Here is a 22,145-nt window from a genome sequence, read left to right on the forward strand (position 1 = left end):
ATGCCTTGTGGCCCCACAAACATCATCAATCAGTACAAATCCAATTCATTGCTCACATGGTTTAAGAACAGTAAGTGGTGTCTCACTACGACCTCCTGCTCCCCGTCCCCAGGCGTTTTACTTTCATATCCCATAACCATTCCCAACCACTAGGTGCTCATTGAGGGTCAACAACACAGTATAACAATTATAACAGCATTTCAGTTTCAACAAAAATAAATGGATAAATGGGTCATCTTTGCTATTCAGAGAGTAACATCCCGCACCTATACTCTTAGGGTTAAATCCACAGTCATGTCGACTGTTAGAGGTGGATTTAATGGGTTTATTTGAAGACATCTGCTACATTAAAATATTTACCCTTGTCCCAACCTCTGCCTCCTCCTATTGATACAACTATCAATAACCTCTAGAAAGAGCCTAATATAATGCACTAATTTAGAGGTTCTCAAACCAGGCCGTATCTTAGAATTACCTGGGCAGTTTTTTTGTTTTGTTTTGTTTTTTGAGACAGAGTCTCACTCTGTCACCTAGGCTGGTGTGCAGTGGCACCATCTCGGGTCACTGCAACCTCCGCCTTCCAGGTTCAAGCTATTCTCCTGCCTCAGCCTCCCAAGCAGCTGGGATTACAGGCACACGCCACCATGCCCGGCTAATTTTTGTATTTTTAGTAGACATGGGGTTTCACTATGTTGGTCAGGCTGGTCTCGAACTCCTGACCTCATGATCCGCCCGCCTTGGCCTCCCAAAGTGCTGGGATTATCGGCGTGAGCCACCGCACCCGGCACCTGGGGAGCTTTTTAAAAATGTCATTGCCCAAGCCTCATTCCCAGAGATTCTGACTTAGTCTGGGGTGGGGCCTGGGCATAGGTACTTCAAAAAAAAAAAAAAAATCTTCCTAGGGTTTAATTTTTCTCCATACACACAGCATGCAGTGATCATGTCACATTTGCCTCCCATCCTTTTAACATGTAAAGAAAAAAAAGGAGTCATTCATGTTCTTTAGTCGCTTGGCCTCAACTTCACTGCACAAAATATTTGAAAAAGGCATTACAAATATTTACCAGAAAAACAGGATAAAATTGTGTCACTCGTTCAGTCGCATACAAGGAATGGTTCTGGGAATCTTAGGATTTAAAAGAACTTCTTCGGCCGGGCGCTGTGGCTCACGCTTGTAATCCCAGCACTTTGGGAGGCCAAGGCAGGTGGATCACGAGGTCAGGAGATCAAGACCATCCTGGCCAACACGGTGAAACCCTGTCTCTACTAAAAAATACAAAACATTAGCTGGGCGTGGTGGCGGGCACCTGTAGTCCCAGCTACTAGGGAGGCTGAGGCGGAAGAATGGCGTGAACCCGGGAGGCGGAGCTTGTAGTGAGCCGAGATCGCACCACTGCACTCCAGCCTGGGGAACAGAGCGAGACTCCGTCTCAAAAATAAATAAATAAATAAATAATAAAAAAATAAAAAAGAACTTCTTCATTGCACTGTTGTGAAGACTTAAAAGGAGCCCCGTGTCAGGATTGGAACTTGTTGTCATCTGTTCCTGTGTTTTCCAATAGTTTCACTAACAAAACAAATGCCTTCTACTTCAGCAGTGCTGAGACCAAAGAATCCAGCCTGCCTGGGTTTGCGGCATGGCAGCACCACTTTATACTGTGTGGCTTTCACAGGTTGCTTAAGCTTTCCAGACCTAACTGTATAATAGGGATAATAAAAGAACCAAACTAATAGGTCGCTATGAAAATTATATAGGTCAATTAATGGAAAGTGCTTAAACAGTGAAAGGGTTCATTGCTGTTCTTGTTACAGCGATGAGGATATATTATCAAGTCAATTCCAGTTTACTAAAGTCTAGATTGACAATTCCTGTACATCTAGAGGAAAAAAAACTTCAAAGGAGGTTGATTTCATGAATTTTATCATGTACCTGGGCTGTCATTTTTAACTACTGTGCATTCTCAACTCTCTTGAAAGTTGAATTAATAAGATGAGATTCAGTTATAGAGACTACATAATATCAGGAGGTCAAAAATAGTTGGCTCTTCCTATTAAAAAATAGGCTGGGCACGGTGGCTCACGCCTGTAATCCCAGCACTTTGGGAGGCCAAGGTAGGTGAATCACGAGGTCAGGAGATCAAGACCATCCTGGCAAACATGGTGAAACCCCATCTCTACTAAAAACACAAAAATTAGCTGGGTGTGGTGGCACGTGCCTGTAATCCCAGCTACTCGGGAGGCTGAGGCACAAGAATCGCTTGAACCCGGGAGGCGGAGGTTGCAGTGAGCTGAGATTGTACCACTGCACTCTAGCCTGGTGACAGAGCAAGACTCCGTCTCAAAATAAATAGATAAATAAATAAATAAATAAAGTTGGTATTAAATGTGGCACAGGATCCCAGGGTATTTTACCACCAGAAGGAATGATTTTTAAGAGCAATTTTCTATGATATGATTGTGAGCTTTTCAGTGAAACCCTCCAGACAATCAGCCGCTCTGAACATTTTCTTTTTGAAGAACGCCATTCACACTGTATATTTCTCAAACCTCATCCCAAGACATTGGAAGTGAAAACACAGGGAACAATGAATGTGGGTGTTGAGTCTAATCAAATGGGATGAGCAGAGTTCAGAATGTGAACTAGGCAATGTCTTTCACAAATGACAGGCATTCACTTAAGAGTGTATTTCGATTCCTAGGAGGGCCAGAATTTTTTTCTGTACCAAAAATACATCATTTGGCAGGATGAGTTTATTGTTTGAGTCAGCAGTGCGGGTGTTCCAGCCCCAGAAGCAGATGCCCTCCAACTGTTCAGACTGGGGTATTCAGGGTGAAGAGAGAAGGGGGCCACAGCGTGGACAGGTGGCTGCACACAGCCAGTCATAGCACCCCTCCCCCTCCGCCATCCTCCAGATTTGGATTCCGGATTACACTGTGTGCCACAATTAATATTCGCAGCAGGAAATGGCAAGTATCAAATTTACCAGTTATGTTTCTGTTAGCACTTCCAGAGTCAAGGAAAATTGTTTAATAAGGGCATTTGTCTTAGTAAAATGAAAGTTCGTCTAAACTTTACATGTGTATGTATTACATATTTCCTGAGAGTTGGCTCCGAGGCAATTTCATGCCATCATACCTCTCATTACCAGAGGGCCTTAAGTTACAGAGAATCTTAAAGATGGTCACAGTTAGTGTTTTTATTTTTATTTACTTGTTTATTTATTTTTTGAGATGATGTCTGGCTCTATTGCCCAGGCTGGAGTGCAGCAGCGGGATCTCGGCTCACTGCAACCTCCACCTCCAAGGCTCAAGGGATTCACAGCCTCCCAAGTAGCTGGGACTACAGGCACGCACCACCATGCCTGGCTGAGGCAGGAGAATTGCTTGAACCCGGGAGGCGGAGGTTGCAGTGAGCAGAGATTGAGCCATTGCACTCCAGCCTGGGTGACAGAGCCAGACCCTGAAGAAAGAAAGAAAGAAGGAAGGAAGGAAGGAAGGAAAGAAGGAAGGAAGGAAGGAAGGAAGCAAGGAAGGAAGGAAACATCAAGCCAAAGTGTAATGCTAGGCACAAAATATGCACTCAGTTAAATGACACCTATTATCCTACTATTATCATCATCATCACTAAGGTCAAAGGTAAAAAGACAAATGGCCTTACCTAAACAAAGCTTTGTGTTTTTATACTTTGCTGTGTTTTCCTACTTAAGTTGGTCTTACTAGAACCTATAATCTGAAGCGATAAGTTCTGGCACAGTAATATGATTATTACGAAGTTGTAACTCCATTGTCTAAGCTGGGGTCCTCTGTGAGGGGGTGTGGGGCAAGGGGGTAAGTCATCTTCAACTCACCCTGCTAATATTTTCTGCAGACAAAATCTGATTATGGCAAGTGAAGTTGCCTTAGATAAGTTGTATCACTTTTTCTCAAAAAAGGGCAATTGAGAGCCAAACAGAGATCTTCCTTTTTCTCTTTGTGAAATTTCCTTTGGTTGTCCTTTTTTGGATCTTTAGAGAGCTTGATGGAGGGATAAGAAAATAAGAATGAAGATCAATATGCAAGGTGTTGCCTCTTGAACTTCACTGCAATGAACTAGCTCAATTTAACCTCCCGTGTATACGTTCCCATATAAGACATTACTTTTACAATTCATCACTAAGGGAATGTGTCCTTTAAGGAACTGCTGTATTTTGTATGCCCATCTTTCTGCTAGCAGGAACTTAGGTGATAACTTCCTTTGTTCCCCTTTCTGCCTGGTTACAAGGAAGCTCAGAGTAAAATTTACTGCTCCGTCATAACAAGAACATATTTACTTTCTCTGGCTCCTCCTTTTGATACTGGTATTCTCCTTTCAAAATTGTTCATTATTGTAACCTGTCTCAACTCAGCATCAGGGAGTAGTTTTTTTTTTTTTTTTTCAGTAAACTTGAACCACCTCTTAGCCTTCTCTCAATTACTAGGTGTGAGTTCAAAGAGGCCTTAGCAGCTATCTATTGCTTGACAAAAGTCACAAGGAAATTTCCACTGATGTCCATTCATTGCCCTATAATTTGTTCCAGCTGTTTGTTTCAGTTTTTGGAAGCCACTGGATCATGGAGGTTCAGGGACAATGTGGGAACAAGTAGTGTGATCATTACCGTAAATCTCCCACAAATCTTGATATAGGAAATAATTATCATTCTCATTGAATTATCCTCATAAAGGAAACTATACTCAGGCTAACATGGGGCCCATGAAGATAACTTCTTTTGCTCTGATTTGAAAAATGGGCACTTCTGGAAGAGATAAAATATGAGTTAAGTCAGTGAATCACAGCTATTGTTCTGGAAATTATATTCAAATCTAGTCAGTCCAAATCTGAGAACTCTATTTGTGATGCAAATAAAAAAAAAATACTTCTACTTAGCAAACCAATGCAATTTTGCATATCATTCAGATTGGTTACCACTTTAAATCTTTTCTGATAGAGAGATAGAAGGGTAAACCATGCGTGAATTAACCACATCTGACGCTATTCATTTTCCTTCAACTGCAGGTAATTATCCTGCATAATTCTCCTATGCATAAATTAAAACTGCATGAATTAACAATGAGCTTGTTTTCCTACATTCAGTAATTAAGACAAAATTGATCAAGGGATACTTTACATGTGGGCATGGATCAGACAAAAGTCCTCACAAAAGAAAAGGAATGATTCCTTTTTTCTCTCAAGTTTGTTTTTTCTCCATTTCCCTCCCCTTTTGTGGGGTTGTTCAGATCTCTGAGGCGTCAATCGTTTGCAAGAGGAAGGAGAAGGCACACCACTGACATGGCGTTATTTATCAGCATGCATTGCTTACTTGGAGAAAAAGTGCCCATTTCATTTCCTGATGATAGGGCATCTTTGCAGACACACAGCTTACCCAGCTGGAATAATGAACCTTTCAGATGGAGGATGTGAAAAATCTTCTTCTTGATTATAATAGAAGCCTGAAGAGTCTCATTAACGCCTTGATATCAACTGAGAACCTCAGCCTACGTGGACAGTCTCTGTTTCGAGTTGCTAAGCCAAAAGATCTGGCAGCCACAACTCAGCTAAGTTATGTGGGAGAACTCGGGCTTTTTGAACATGCTACAAACTGGCAGTTGCTGTGGGAACTGTGGCTCTGAATTTGGAGTCTGTGTATTTACATCCACAGCCGCAGCACAGCCCAGACTCTGATGCCAGACGGCCTAGGTTTAAAACCAAGCTCTGCCTCTTAGTAATTTTTCAGAGCCTCCATTCTCTCATCTATAAAATGGAGTAATTACCTCAGGGTGTTGTGAGCACTCAGTGAATTAGTACATGTGCCTGGCACATTAGAAATGCTATTTAGTGATAGCTATTACTTTTATAATAATATAAAACATGTTTATTTAGATTGGATGTTTCATTGTATGAGAAGCTTGGCCAGGTGTGGTGGCTCCCACCTGTAATCCCAGCACTTCGGGAAACCGATGCAGGGAGACGCTTGAGCCCAGGAGTTCGAGGCCAGCCTGGCCAACATGGTGAAGCCCCATCTCTACAAAAAATACAAAAATTAGCCGGGTGTGGTGGCATGAGCCTGTGGTCCCAGCTACTCAGGAGGCTGAAATGGGAGGATCGTCTGAGCCCAGGAGACTGAGGCTGCACTGAGCTGTGATCTGGCTGCCACACTCCAGTCTGGGTGACGGAGTGCGACTCTGTAGTTTTCTGTCAATATGCAATATGAAATATGTGTACACATATCTGTGATTCAGAATTTGCATTTATGTGTTGTTGTTGTTGTTTTGTCTTGCTTTTTGTTGTTGTAGTTGTTGTTTTAAGAGACGGGGTTGTCAAAGCTGGACTTGAACTCCTGGGCTCAAATGATCTTCCCACCTCAGCCTCTGGAGTAGCTGGGACTACAGGCACAGACCACCACACCTGCCTTAGACTTCGTATTTATTTTTTGAAAATTTCGATGGCTTCAAACTCCTCTTGTGCCCAGGAAGGCCTTGCCTGTGTACCTGTACACTCAAGATCTATGATTCACCTAAAGGGAGATGATAGAGGGAAGGTCATTTTACCATATGTAGAATCTTATGTGCCAGGCTTGGCCAGGCTTATACTCCCCCAGCTGGATTATAAAGGAGTGAAACTAGTCCCCTACACGAAAAACTATGCATCCTTTCAATAGGGCTTTTTTCAGTACCTTTAGCCTGATTACTGTATATTCACATTTATGAAAACATCTTGAGTTAATGCAGCCCCTTAGTCCCTTCCTGCTTTGGCTATTTTCTTCCATCAGTGGGGGAAAGAGCCATTTTGTGACAACCAAAGAACAAAACCAAACCAAAACAAAAACTACATCTGGAAAACATCCTAATGTGAAGAAATACACATTGAGGATCTGGAAAGAAAAAATGACCCTTAAAAAAGAAACACCACGTGCCATTTCTATCCTATTTTAGGCCAAAGACCATTATGACAAAATTCAAAGGGCAAACTTTTTTTGGAATGTCATGGGAGCCTGAAAAGGGAGCAATTCCTGACCTTTATGTCATTACAGGGGCAGGTTTCCATTTGCAAAACCAAGTGTCCAACTGAGGACATTAGTCGTGTTGTAAGAGAAAACGGTCATACTTCAAATAGGCCATAGTTTGGTGATTGAAGGGGGAGGGCAGGAAGAACAAATCACCTCTCCTCCCTCCAGAGAAACACAGTTTTTGCTGCCTCCAGGCTGGCTGAGTGGACCTCCCGGGGTGGAGAGCGCCCAGTGAGGAGTCAGAACATCTCAGTGCTAACCAGCTAATCCATTCGTTTGGTTTCCTAATTTGTGAAATTAGAGACATTGATGTTACATCACAGGGTTGTTCTGTGGTTTAAATGAGACCATGGTTGTAAAAGTTGTTCAAAACTGCAAAAATCCACAGAGATATAAGGCACTATCACTGGGACTAAAGTATCGTGATGACTATTCTCAACTGGACCTTGAACTTAAACTTGAGGAACAGCAGACTTTAGGTATCAAAGAAGGAGGTGTGTGCAGAAGAGAAGTGGTAGAAAAGGAAAGACCAGCAGTCAACTGGCTGGAGGAAGTAAGGGATCGCCAGTTGTGGCAGAATGTACTGCAGGTGTCAGAGCATAGTGGTCAATCCAATTACTTTTTCTTTTCCTTTCTTTCTTTTTTTTTTTTTTTTTGAGACAGAGTTTCACCCTTGTTGCCCAGGCTGGAGTACAGTGGCGCGATCTTGGCTCACTGCAACCTCCGCCTCCTGGGTTCAAGTGATTCTCCTGCCTTAGCCTCCTGAGTAGCTGGGATTACAGGCACCCGCCACCACGCCCGGCTAATTTGTTTGTATTTTTAGTAAAGCTGGAGTTTTACCATGTTGTCCAGGCTGGTCTCGAACTCCTGACCTCAGGCGATCCACTCGCCTCAGCCTCCCAAAGTGTAGGGATTACACGTGCAAGCCACCACGACTGGCACTTTTCCTTCTCTTTTTCTCCATCTCCTAAGTGGGACCCCAATTTGAGGACACTTCCTGAAGTAAGGTTTGCACTACCTATACTTGCTACATTGAGACAGCTCTGCTTTGAAAACAAGTTATTTGGATTCCTGTTTGTTCACATGCTAGATTAGCCAGTTTGAAACTAAACTCCTACTCAATGGTACCAACTCCACTTTCCCAAATCCTCCCCCGGCAAACAAACCAAAATGTGCAACAGTTTGCTTCTAATATACAATTTAAGAATGGGTTTCTTAGACCAATATTCTGCAGGAGAAGAAGGTGAGCTTTAGATTTGGCTGTTCTGTGACTGCTACTATCATGTTATTTACCTCACAGGGAAGAAATTTGATAGGAATAACACAACACTGTGGTCATATTTGACCTTTTTCTGTGTCTGACCGTATAAACCAATCTAGTTATTTATTGCTGTGTGACAAATCATTCCAAAATGTAGTGGCCTGAAACAACAGCAGTGAGTCAGGAATTGGGAAGGCCTCTGCCAGACAGTTCTGGCTCAGGGTCTCTCCTCAGTCAGATGGTGGCTGGACATGGAACAGCAGGGTTTGGAGGAGTTGGGGGCTGGCCAGGCATCTTTCTCTTTCTTATCATCTCAGGTCTCTCTATGTGATCAGGTAGCTTGGGCTTCCTCCTAGCATGGTAGTCTCAGGATAGTCAGACTGCTTGCATGGTGGCTGATAGCTTCAAGAGTTGGTATTCCAGCCAATAAGGTAGAAGTTGAATGATCTTTTATGATCCAGCCTTAGAAATCACATTCTCTATTGATTAAGAAAGCCACAGTTTTTAGGGGAGAGAACATAAACCCCCATCTCTCCATGTATCAGAGTATCAGAGTCACTTTATTGAAAGATCATGCGGGGTGGGAGTTATTACTGAGGGCATCTTTGGAAAATATAATCTGCCAATCTGCCATATGGATGGACTGTAAGTAGTTAAAGGTTAAATTTTAGAAATTCAATATTTATCCCTGATACGGATACTTACATAAAATCTCTCCTTAATCTCCAGATAGCAACTTCTTTTTTGTTTTTTTTTAACTTATTTATTTTTTAATTTTTATGGGTACACAGTAGGTGTGTATATTTAGGGGATATATGAGACATTTTGATACAGGCACACAATAAATAATAATTACATCAAGATAAATGGGGGTATCCTCCAGAGAGTAACTTCTAATGTGGTAAAACAGGCAACTATTCTGATGCCTCTCCCCTACCTCCCCTTTGTATCTTAATGACTTAACACTCGTTAAACTTCCTAAAAATCTCAGGCATCCACTTGTGTTCTGCCACATGCTACTGTCCCTCAGAGAAGGATCGTGCCATGCACATACACCTGCAGCTCCCTGATTTCCTCATGACTTTCAGTGGCAGCTGCGTCAGACAGAGTGATCGACACTCAGCATCGTCCCAACCCCTTCTTGCTGCCTTCCTTACTGGAGCTGGGAAGCTGAAAACTGCACTGCCCAGAATCCCCTGCAGCTAGGATTCCATGTGTGAGTTGGGGTCTCCGTCAAATGCTTGAAGGTGGAAGCGGGGGCAAGGCTGTGTGTATGAGTTTCAGATGGCTGTTGTAACAAATTGCCACAATTTTACTGGCTTAAAGTGAAAATGACATATATTTACAGTTCTGGAGGACAGAAGTCTAAAATGGGTCTCACTGGACTAAAATCAAGGTGTTGGCAGGGCTGTGTTACCTTCCGGCAGCTCGAGGAGAAAATCTGTTTTCTTGCCCTTTCTAGCTTCTAGAGGTCACCTGCATTCCTTCCCTTGTGGGTCCTTCCTCCATCTTCAAAGTCAGCTATGTTCCATCTCCCTGATCTTTCTATCTTTCTTCCATAGTCACATTCCCTCTGACATAGCAGGGGAAGGTTCTCTGTTTTTAAGGACAAATAGAATTAGATTGGGCCCAACTGGGTAATCCAGGATACTGTCAAGTCCTTGACTTAATCACATCTGCAAAGTCCCTTTTGCCATGTAGGGCGACATAGTCACAGGTTCCTGGCATTGGGACTTGGACATCTTTGGGGTGGTGGATGTGCATTATTTTGCCTACCATAGCAGACTTCTGCTTCTTTTATTGTCACTGCTGGCAGCCACCTTCATGGAATATCTGCTTTTTCTGTAGTGGCTTCCTGGCTGGCTTTTTCCTGACCATGCTAGTGGTAGTCTCATTCTGGAGCCAGTAGCTCCTCAAATCAGTGCACAGCTTCTTTTATTTTTGGAGACAGAGTCTCGCTTTGTTCCCCAGGCTGGAGTGCAGTGGTGTGATCCCTGCTTACTGCAACCTCCGCCTCCCAGGTTCAAATGATTCTCCTACTTCAGCCTCCCAAGTAGCTGGGATTACAGGTGTATACCACCGTGCCCAGCTAATTTTTGTATTTTTAGTAGAGATGAATCTTCACCATGTTGGCCAGGCTGGTCTCAAACCCCTGACCTCCAATGATCCACCCGCCTCGGCCTCCCCAAGTGTTGGGATTACAGGTGTAAGCCACCGCGCCCGGCCAGTGTATAGCTTCTTGAGTATAGGTTAGGCGGTGGCTCCAGTAGCCCTGTTTTACAATGTACTTTTCTTAGGTGTTCCAAAAAGCTCAACCTAGAGTGTGTTTCCTTATCCTTCAACTTAGAGAGCATTTGATTGGCCTTCCTGACCCAACAATCCTGTAACCCTTTTTATTTTATATCTTTTCTGCTGAGTAGATTCTATTCTCTGCAACTGAGCCCTGATGAAATGTTGGATCACCTGTGGGTGTCCATCACCTCAGCTTCATCTCTCTTTTTTTCTAAGCTCCACTTATTTCTGAGGATGACGCATCACCGAGACAACTCTAAATTAGATGAGAACTTGGGAGGATACAGATCAAATTGGCTAAAATGCTGCCAATAACTTTATAAACTAAAAATACGGCACTGCAATTCAAGGGTTACAGCTGGTAGTTATCTTGGAATCTTCATGTAGGATAGGTTAACCTTGAACCTCTGCATATCAGCAGGGCACCTAGTGTGAGTATACATTAATTGGAAGGTAGACTGTCACAGCTAAGGCCAAAGCCAAGTCATTCCAGGACTTCATATGTAGCAAAAAGTAGATAAATCAAGCATCATACTGGAATTGACCTCTTGGGAGTTGCACTAGCTCCAGGAGCTCCAGGAAACTGTCACCTTGAATTTATTTCTCCTAGTAGGAGGAGGAAAATCACGTGTGCTTTTAGCGTTTCTCTGCCTTGCTTTTGTATTTCTCAGGTACTCTCCCCACTTTCCTGCCCTTGCCTTCCTTCCAAGAGCTCTCCTGGAAGCCAAGGTCAGAAGGAGACAAGCTTGAAGAGAATGGAGTCATTGTTTCTTCATTTAACATCCAAAACAATTTGTTTGAGAAGGAAGAGATCACTTCCAGGGGTAGAGGTAAAGGCCAATAACATTAAACCCAAAAGTGAAGAGGCAAATACAAGAAAGAATTAAAAGACACTGTTGTTTTTCTGTACATAAGGTTGGTTTTTCGGTATGGTCATTGGCCAACCTTGTTCTAGTATCATCATCATTAATAGTAGCCTTGTTTCGCAATTGTTCTTATCTGACCTTCCTTGCAAGACATGCCTTTTGACTGTCCCTAACTTTCCTACCTTCAGTCTTGATCTTAAATCTAGGTTCACAGGCAGTTAGTTAATAGTTGATACCTACCATTGGGTAGGCAGCATGCAAGTCCCAAGGATATAGGAACAAACAAAACAGACCCTCTGTACCTTCAGGGAGCTCACAGTCTTCCTAGTCTTTTTTTCTGGTAAATAGTCCCTTTTCCTTTCCATTTACCTGTAATCTTAGAATAGGCACATGAATGAAATCTTCATTGACTACTCCAATCACAGCCTTCTTCCTTTGACCTCTCATAGTCCTTTTCTTTAGGGTGACTGTGTGATTGCAACACCTCTGAGTGAAAGGTGGTGCTATTAATAATTATGCTGCAACAACAGGTGTCTATGGGGCAAACCAGGACATCCAGTCACCTATCCAACTCAATTGTGCTCCTCCTACTTCTCCACCAGACTGTGCTGCCTAGAAGGTATAACCAATATCTTACACTTTTTCTTTTTCTTAAGGGTCTCACTCTGTCACCTAGGCTGGAGTACAGTGGCATTATCTCTGCTCACTGCAGCCTTGACCTTCCAGGCTCAAGCGATCCTCCCACCTCAGCTTCCAGAGTAGCTGAGACTACAAGCATGCACCACCATGTCTGGCTAATTTTTCTTTTTTTTGGTAGAGATGCGGTTTCACCATGTTGCCCAGGCTGGTCTCAAACTCCTGGGTTCAAGCGATCTTCCCACCTTAGCCTTCTAAAGTGCTAGGATTACAGGCATGAGCCACCGTGCCCAGCCAATATGTTATACTTTTATATTGAATGCGATGTCTAACTTTGACCAGACCTTAGAATAATTGCCCAGTAAACACATGCTTAAGTTGAAACAAAAGTGGGATTCTCCCAAATTATATAACATTACAGACTTGAACTTAAAATCCACCTCAGAATTAAAAATGATTGTGAATCAGTTTTAGAATGCTAAATGGTGTACAAAATAACTTCCTCTGAGACTCCTCTCTCCTTGGTCTGGTAGAGAACTCATTTTGATCTAATGGAACACAACATAGAAATATTGCACCTCATTTGCTTTCACTGTTGAAAAAAATCTAGTTTCCTATTTAATTAATGTAATGAACTTGTGAAAACATTCATCTCCTCCACACAGTACTCATCAGTGTCATGTAAACAATGCACAATAAAATAAATTGGAGCAGCTTCTTTTCTTCATAGTGTTCCCGGTTTCCTTAGAGGGAATTAAATCCAGCACAGGGCCATGTGTAAATGATCTTTTTTGTAGATAGCCTGCCGCACTCAGGAAAACATGTATTATTTTTAGGGAATGTTTCCAACCTAAGTGAGATGAGTTTACTGTGACCAAAAAACAAAACAAAACAAGACAAAAACCTGGACCATGAACCCAGAGAAGAAGTTGGTGGCTGCAGAGAGGAGACACAGAAGAGGGAAGAGGACATGTGAGGATTTCATGCTTAATTCACTGGAGATACATGATGCATTGAGTGATTTTGTTCAGTTGAATCAACTTGAAGGTTTCCATATGCATAACAGTGAGGTTCTTGTTTTCAGGGGGAAAATGTTGTTTCAAGAAACTGCCTATAAGTAAATGAAATGAAGAAATGAAGCCAAAAGAAGGGCTCCTTCCAGATGAAAAGGCATATGCTCATGATCATTCTCCTTTTCTGAACAGATCTTTATAATAATCACATTGCAGGGTGTTTACATGACAACTGCTTTATGACACCATTCTACACCTAGGTTTGCCTTTGGGGAGCCAATTATGAGCGACTGGGCTATCTGTACCTCCTCTCCCCACCCCCACCCCACCCCAATTCCCTTGCTCCATTGTCTGTTTTCAGCTGTTATTCTTTTCTGGTTGAATGGCCACAGACACAAGCTGTCTATCTCCCCCAGCTCATGGAGCTCAGCTTGGCAGATGAAAATAAGCCTGGTAAAGGAGCTGTTCACAAGCACGAGGCCCTACTCACAGGACCACCGGTGCAGGAAGCCCAAGTAGAAAGTCAAATCTGCCATTGCCCTGAGGGGCACCCATTGTGTAAATAAAACGGACTTTCACTTCTATCACCACTTCCTCCCAAGAAAAGCAAGGAACTGTTTTTAGACTTCTGACTTCTTTTCAGAATGAAAACAGATAATCCATTGAATGCAATAAATGATTAAATAAAACTCTGGTTTGCAAACCCTTCAACCCAAGGGACTGTTGTATGTACAATTCAGCCATTTAATATAAAATCTGAAATCTGTGCTATTCACCCTGCACAGTTGCCTTTGTCTATATTTTAGTCTCTTGACAGAGGGGTGAACCAATAATCTGTGAATTAACACAAAGTGTAACAGAGAAGTGTCTTGGTTATACTTAGAAGTGGGCATGTAGTTGGTATCACAATTGGGCTGTGGGGTTTTATCGTAGTAGGGATGTTTCCACTTTAGTGACCTCAGATTTAGGGAAGGACACTTGGCAGTCATTAGCAGGGCCCCAGGTCAATGGGTATGAATACTAAAGAGAAGAATTTTTATGAGAGTTTAGCTAACAAGATCCACAGATATAATATCTCCCTCCACCCGCCCCCAGCCTCCTTGGCTTCTCCAGGTCAACCTTGGGTGGGTCCCTTCTCTGCTGGAAATAACTTCACTTTGCAGTTAACAAAAGGAAGGAGAGCCATTTCTGGAATTGTGTTTGTGTAATCAGAATTCTATGCAACTCCTTAGCGCATGCTTTCGGTTTTCCTTCTCTGTAGCTTGGTATTTCTTTATATTTATACTGAGGATAAAATATTCAAAGCGAAATCTCACATTGGAGTGTCAGAGGAAGAGAGAAGCAACAGCAATTGGGGGTTCCTTTGGAAAAGCAACATATGCAGTATGTTTTTGCTAAACAGATTCTCCAATGTTCAAGTTTTCAGATGTTTGGATGCAGTAAATTTTTGGACAGGCGGATGCATTATCTTCCTGGGGGAAAAGACACAATTTGACACTATTGCAACTGAAGGGGAAGCTAGCACAGAAAGCTAATCCTGAGTGCTGGGAGATGGGGGCTTCAGATAGGGGAGTTCCTCAAGCTGCTGTTACCCTAAGTTGGCACATCCCTGCAGTTTGTTCCTACAGAAGGATAACTACTGATGCTTCCTAATTAACCACTGGAGAATAGCCATGATGGTGCTGGTTCTCGGAGAGTTCGTGGCTGACATCCCCTGCTTGTGACAGCAGCTAAAATACAATTTGAGGAAGGTAGATGGTGTGAGTGGGCAAGCTCAGAGGCTGGTCCAAAATGGCTGGAGGAGCAAGGGGAAGAGGGGAATTGAGTGAGTGGGAATACCCGGGTAGGGGAGGGAAGGAGGTGGGTACACTCTCAGAGCAAGACAGACCCGATAGAAAACAAAAGGGAAGAAATGATTGTGTATCAGGTAACAATCGGGCAGACGCTCACACAGGATGCCCAGTTCCGTAGAGATGGCCAAGTACAATTTCTTCGGAATGGGGGCAGTGATTAGTCACAATTCTAGACCTTCTACCAAGCGTGTGGACATAAGAGGGTAGGAAGTGGGGAGCAGGGAGGAAACAGCCCCAACATATATTTTATCATAACTGTTTTCCCAGATTAAAAGCTTGAACATTTTTCCTCAGTCACTCAAGCAACATGTAGGTATCTCCAAGACAGGGACCTACGAGCCTACCAATCTCACTCTGCGCCACCCCCATCCCAGCAGAATCAGCCCGGTTCTCCTGCTTTTCCACTTGCTCTCTCGCTCTCCAGGGAGCTGTCACTTCTCACAGCGCCTCTGCCACCTTAGCACCTTGATGACTTCTGCTTATCTAATTTCAAAATGCACCTACTCCCTTCGAACGTGAGGGGTCTCTATCTGCTGCCCACTGCCCTGTAAGAGGGAGCTAGAAGGTTATCGTCTCGGGCAAGAGAGCTGCACATGCTCCGCTTGACCAGCCCCCTCCCATGCCACGGACACCTGCTAGGGTGCTCCTGTCCTCAGGTGCATCCCCTCCCCCCATCTTTCCAGACACAGATCGGCATCAAAGCAACACATTTTTTCCTTTCTTGCCCCTCTTCCCAATTCTCATCCTCCCATTCCACCTGGCCAATTTGGAATTCAGACACGGTGAGGAACGAGCTGGTTCATAGTCCAGCTCAAACGGGCAGCCCGGGGGCAAATGAAGACCCTTAAGACTGCCATCCCAGCCCTGAGCTGGATTCCCCATAGGCTCTGCGAGTGCCGAAGTCGTTCCGTGCCAGGGGGCCACCCAGGACTCCCATCTGGGGGCGCTCGCACACACACCCCTCCCTGACTCCCGGGGCCCGGCGCTTCCTCGCCCCAGAAATGTCCCAACCCCGGGCAATGCTGTGGGCCCCTCTAACCTTGGCCCGTTCCTCCACTCCCCAGGGCATCCTTCAGTTCTACTTGCAAAAAGTGCACGTGCCCCTTTCGCTCAGCAACTTCCCGACCGTACCCTGTGGGCTTCAGATGCCCGAACCCACTAGGGTGGTGGAAGCTGAGGACGCTCCAGTTTCAACGGCTGCTTAGCATTCAACGCTCATTCAAGTCGAGGAAACCCCTCCCCACACAGACCTCACCGCGTTGTACGCAAAATCAGAAACAAAAAAGGAGAAATGAAAAGGTGAACCTACCTAACGACGACGGCTCCTTGTCATGTCAGGGGCACACTCAGGGTTCTCTGGCATATAAAAGCCTCCGCACCAATGCAATGCCCGGAGCTGCCCGCACCTCCGGCTTTGCAGACAGCCTGAGCTGGCTCACTTGGGTAAAGGGGACCCCGGGAGGAAGTCGGGTGGACGCAAGCTGTCCCCAGCGCCGGCTGCCCTGCCGCGTCCGCTCGCAGCAGCTGCGGCGCGCGGGGTGAAGTTGCGGGGCTGGCGGGCGCGAGGGTGGCGGAGCGCGGAGCCAGAGCGGCGGAGCGGGCGGAGGGGCGGGAGCCGTGAGCAGGGGGAGGCGCGGCGCGGGGGCCGGCGGCGTCACTTGTGCTGGGAGGGGAGGGCGGGTGGAGACAGCTGCTTGACAGCTACTTCAGCCCAACTCCAGGAGGCTGCGCTTCGGTGCCTGCTTCCAGCTGATCGCCGGCACGCCAGGCTCCTTTGCAAGAGCTGGCGCGGCAGCTTTGGAGTGACCCGTGGAATCGCGCCGGGGAGCGAGCCCGGTGGATCCAGCGCGCTGGAGGGAGAGGGCAGAGGAAAGGAGCCGAGGCAAGGAAAGGCCCTTTCAGCTAACCTTTTGGGATCTTTCATACAAGCTGGGCTGTGCATTGAAAAAAATGAGGCGGTGGTGTATGGGGTGGGGGCGGTGTGAGGGTGAGGGTGGCTGCCCACGGCAAGGGTTGTGCTGGAAAGCCCCGCTGAGGAGGGCTGTTTTGTAGGGCACTCTCTCTACCGGGGCTGCTTTGGACACAGCTCTCATAAAGATGGCAGAAAGAGAATTGTTTTTTATTTTGTTCTGGTGGATTTGAATGATAAAGGTTTCCTTTGGGGAAAGCATGGGTCTGCCTGATAGACAGACATTCCCAAAAAAGGGCCTTTTGGAGTGGAAACTGTATGGAACTGGGAGTCGACAAGGACCCAGGGAAAAGGTCCTGACTCAGTCTCCATCCTTACATAGGGATTCCCTGCTATGCCTCAGTCTCCTCATCTGTTAAGTGATCATAATGAATAAATTGTGTATTTAGAATATGTTAACTAGAATAGTACCACAAGACACATCCACTCCCTCCCACACCACTTGAGATTCAGTCACCTTGTGAAAGGATCAGTAATAATCAGTGAGCTGAGACATTAGCCGAAAGGGAACATCCTAGGAGACGTGTCAACATGGGAAACACCCACATCCAGTCGTGGTCTGGGCACTGCATCCTCGGGCTGGAATAAAAGCAGCCAGAACCATCGCCTGATAAACTGTGTCATAACTCACCTAGGAATACAACAGAAAGGGCAAAATCGGCTTGATCCCCAGAAAGAACGCCCAAGAGCATGCCTTTACTAGACTGTGAGTTCATAGGGCAGGGACCATCTCTGTCTGATATAAGGTGTCCCCAGCACAGAGCAGGAACTCCATAGCTACATATTGAATGAAAGATGGATCAACCAGTCATTCTGAAGCACCCCTTCACTCTTACATTGATCCTTTTATTTCCCTTGCCAACCCCACCCTGCAACTTATCTGCAACCACATAGCTTTTGCCCATTTCCAAATGGCCACATCTATTCATTAAGATCCAGTTTAAATACCTTAATCTGCATCTATTTTTCCAAGATCCCTTGCCCCCCCTTTTTTTTGCCCTTTCATTTCAGAGCTTTTATAGCACCTTAGTTTACTCTCCAGATGCCTAGCACCTTCCACCTTATATCATGACTATTTGTGTAGAGATGGATGGTTCCAAACATTTCTCTATTTACTGGAGTCTGGAGAAAGAGACCTGGAAAGAAGTACAAATACGCAGTAGAAGTTTGGGGAGAACTGAGTAAAGCGCTACTGCAGATTAGCACAGTACTAATGGTCTCATAGGACGAATCTGGAGGGAGAAGGGCCTGACACCCACCCTGGAGAGAAGCCAACTGTATTTCCCCACCTTCCCACTCCCATCACTTTCCTGACTCAGGAATGGCACTGTTGTAAGTGACATATAACATTTTATGAGAGGGAGGAGGAAGAGGATGAAAAGAGAGATGAGGCAGATGATGTTAGGTACTTTATAGACATTATCCCACTGAAGCCTGTCATCTCTTTCCCATAGCTGCCTCCACTTAAAAGATAAGACTACTGATACTCTGAGAAGATGAACAAGTAACTTCCTGATGGTCACAAAGATGAAGCTAGTGTTGAAAGTCAGATGTGATTCCAAATCAAGTGCTCTTTTTCCTATAGCATATTCCACTCCCACCCCCAACTTACCCTATTGGGCTGAGGGGTATCTTGCTGAGGTTTGGGCATGACTGTGGGCATGACATGAGCGTGTGTGTGTGTGTGTGTGTATGTGCACATACAGAGCAGAGACCAGAAAGAAGCATGGAGTGGCTCCCCAAGCTGCTGCCTTTAGAGATTCCATGAGGTTGCCCCACTCACCGCTGTGGATTTAGGACTGAAGCTCTAAACAGGAATGAAGAGGGCACAGTGAGCTGCATCTCCCCTTGAGGGAGCTTCCTTAGGAAGGGAGCAGAACGTGTGGAGTATGGAAGGTGAAGGGCCAACACAGGCCTGAACTGACTGCATTAGACTGGAAGCTCTGGCAATTGGGATCTGTCCTGGGTGACTTTGTAGACCCCACAGTTCCTCCCACAGAGTACCTCCAGAGAACAGGTACATGTGTGACTGAGGGACCAGGCAGCACAGATCTAAACAACCACGACACACTGTTTATTGGATTGCCTGGTCCAAATCCCAGAGATTAAGGTCATATAACCAAATAAAAAGCCCACACCAGGTCTCCTAGAGCTTAGTCTAAAGATCTTCACACCGCCTCTCCAATCACTGCTCCTGTGTGGTCACCAAAGTCTTCATTCTTGGGTAGTTAATTTCTGCTTGCGCCCATTCTCTCTCTTATAATGCTGTTCACTTCCTTTTAGGTTCTTACTATCCCTTAGGCAGGATTCTTTATCCCCAAAACTTCACTGAGCAGAGCACTCAGATATCTCGGCTGGGTCCTTTTAACCTCATCCAGGGAAACAGTGAAGCCTAGAGCTTGACAGGCATTGGGGGTGGGTATCCTCACCCCCACCCATGAGACACTTGCATTGCTTTTTCAGGCCAATGAAAAGGAATGGTTCTTTCCAAAGAAGAAATCGTTTAATACAAGTCAGGGTATTTTCCCCCCTCACATATAAATTTTAAATTGAAAACACCCCTAATGGCCGGGCAAGGTGGCTCACGCCTGTAATCCCAGCACTTTGGGAGGCCGAGGTGGGTGGATCACTTGAGGCCGGGAGTTTGAGACCAGCCTGGCCAAAATGGCGAAACCCTGTCTCTATTAAAAATGCAAAAAATTAGCCGGGCGTGGTGGCAGGTGCCTGTAATCCCAGCTCCTCAGAAGGGTAAGGTGGGAGGATCACTTCAACCCAAGAGGCGGAGGTTGCAGTGAGCCGAGATTACGTCACTGCGCCTCCAGCCTGGGTGTCAAAAAACAACAACAACAACAACAAACAAAACAAAACAAAACAAAACAGACCCCAAGTAGTAATAATAGCTATTATTTCAAGAAGTAATTGAGTGCAACCCAGGTGCCAGGCACTCTGCTAAGGGCCGGAGGTAAGCCCAGTAGTTGTGAAACCTGCCTTGTAGAGTATGGCGATGAGGACAGTTGTAAATAAGTGGGATGGTGAATTACGAAGGAGGCAGCACTATGGGTGCTATAGGAACTGTGATTATTTTTTATACCATAAAACAAGGTGTTTGAACTTCAGCAGCGCTGAAAATGGCCTCTTTTAGTAACTGAACTGTATCCCATTCTCCTCTCATGAGCACTTTTTAAGCCAGTGTGTGGTTGAAGAACGGACTCAGCCAAACAAGTCTTATGGTTCTTACTGCCATCAATCAATCCTAGTAAATACACAATTCATCAGAAGAAAGCAGAACAGCAGCCAAAATGCAACCAATTTAATTCCTTGACTTAGAGCTTCACATATGTAATAAAGAACTTAGACCATGCCTGAAGAACCACTGCCGTTATGAAGTGAAGTCGGTGCTCTCGGTCTAATCAGAAGGTCACTTAGAGATTTGGTTGTACCTACCAACCCTTATCTATCTATCTATCATCTATCTATCTATCTATCTATCTATCACTTAGTTTTTTCTGCATTCCCTGCAGAAATAAAAAACCATATTTCTGTATCTACCTGTGTCTATTGTTCTGGTGAATTTGGCTTCTATTCTTACAGGTGACTAGTCCTAGAGACAAGTAAGCAGATACAACAGAGGTCTAATTTCTCTTTATAACTGTGATGCTTCTTATCCATAGGAACAGCAGATCTAACAGCCTTGAAAGTCTTTACTCTTATGACCTTTCTGTATAGGCACTTGGCCACCCAGATCCAAGGCCAAAATATGGCTTGGAATGCTGCCAGTTCTAAGAGTTTTGCACTCCTTTCTAATAGTATAATCTTTTGGCCTCCACATTGCTCACGTCTATTGAATTCTTCATTTGCTGCTGTGACCAATCTTTCTCCCTCTGTCTGTACTTTTTTTTTTTTTTCGAGATGGAGTCTCGCTCTGTCGCCCAGGCTGGAGTGCAGTGGCATGATCTCAGCTCACTGCAACCTCCACCTCCTGGGTTCAAGTGATTCTCCTGCCTCACCTTCCCAAGTAGCTGGGATTACAGGTGCCTGCCACCACCCCCAACTAATTTTTGTATTTTCAGTAGAGATGGGGTTTCACCAGGTTGGCCAGGCTGGTCTCAAACACCTGACCTCGTGATCCACCTGCCTCGGCCTCCCGAAGTGCTAGGATTACAGGTGTGAACCACCGTGCCTGGCCCCCGTCTCTCTGTATTTTTGATTTTCCAGCTTATGAAGTGCATAAGAATCACCCTGGGAAGGAATTTAACATGCAGATTTTTAGGTCCCCCTCCTTACACAGTGTCGTTTTAACAAGCACACTGATGGTTCTGGCACAGTCATCTCAGAATGCACTTCAGGAAACACTGGTCTGAACCAAGTCCAAATAGGCATCCAGCTCCCTTGGCACTGCAGTTGGTTCCAGAAGCCTTCCCAGCTGCATCCCCGCCACTCTGCCATGCAGGCTCTCAGCTCTGGCTCTTCTCACCCTGCATCCAGGGAAGAGTCTTGGAAAAAGTGCTGGACTCAGAGTCGATGCCTGGATTCTATTTTAGTGTTGCCAGTAGAGAACTCAGTGGCCTTTATGGACCTATGTCCTCATCTATCAAATGAAGGGTTTGGACAACCTGATCACCAAAGCTTCTTTTGGCTCTAACATTTGACAATTCCTGCTTCCACCTTTTTCCTCAGGCCACTCCTACTGCCTGAAAATTCTCTGCTGAGCCCTTGCCTCACTTTTCCTCCTACCTTTAATATTTGGCTCTAAAAATCCTGCCTGGCCCATGAAGCCCTGTTCAAACATTACCTCCTTCATGACACTTTCCTTGGTCATCTGTGCTGTACCTGAGTCCTCTTGTAAGTCATCTGTCCCCTGAGTGCAGACTCAATCACACATCTTCCTTTTGTTGTAGCTATTTAATACACTTCTCCTCATTGGTTTATAAGCTCTGCGATGTCAGGAACTATGTTTTGTGCTGCATATAGGATAGTAACCTCTATATTAATGAGTGTAGAGGATAGCCAATAAATACTGACTAAACGAGAAATGAGAGCATACACTATCCCTGCTGGTTTCTGCCACCTTTTTCCCTGGAAAAAGAACATAACAAGCCTGCATTTATTGGTGTCTGAACTGTACCTATAGAAGCATATTTCAACCCGACAAGTGACAGCTGGGTCTTGCTCACCGCTTTCTGAACTGCTAAGAGAAAGACCCTGTTATCCTTTGCCCGTGTCTGGCACCCAT

General features: G+C 44.9%; 1 protein-coding gene across 10 annotated transcripts in view; it reads right to left on the reverse strand.

Annotated features, from left to right (window-relative positions):
- RIPOR2 (RHO family interacting cell polarization regulator 2) overlaps positions 1–22,145 on the reverse strand; it is a 125,835-nt gene that overhangs the window by 84,228 nt on the left and 19,462 nt on the right. Inside the window, exon 1 of one of the 10 annotated variants that reach the window (XM_008976800.5) lies at positions 16,253–16,552. The exons of the other annotated variants lie outside the window; for them this stretch is intronic. The gene's annotated coding sequence lies outside the window, so the exon portion shown is untranslated. Of the gene's footprint in view, positions 1–16,252; positions 16,553–22,145 lie in introns of those variants that run through there. 10 annotated transcript variants of the gene reach the window in all.

This window comes from Pan paniscus, chromosome 5, assembly GCF_029289425.2.
Source record: "Pan paniscus chromosome 5, NHGRI_mPanPan1-v2.0_pri, whole genome shotgun sequence".
NCBI lineage: Eukaryota > Metazoa > Chordata > Mammalia > Primates > Hominidae > Pan > Pan paniscus.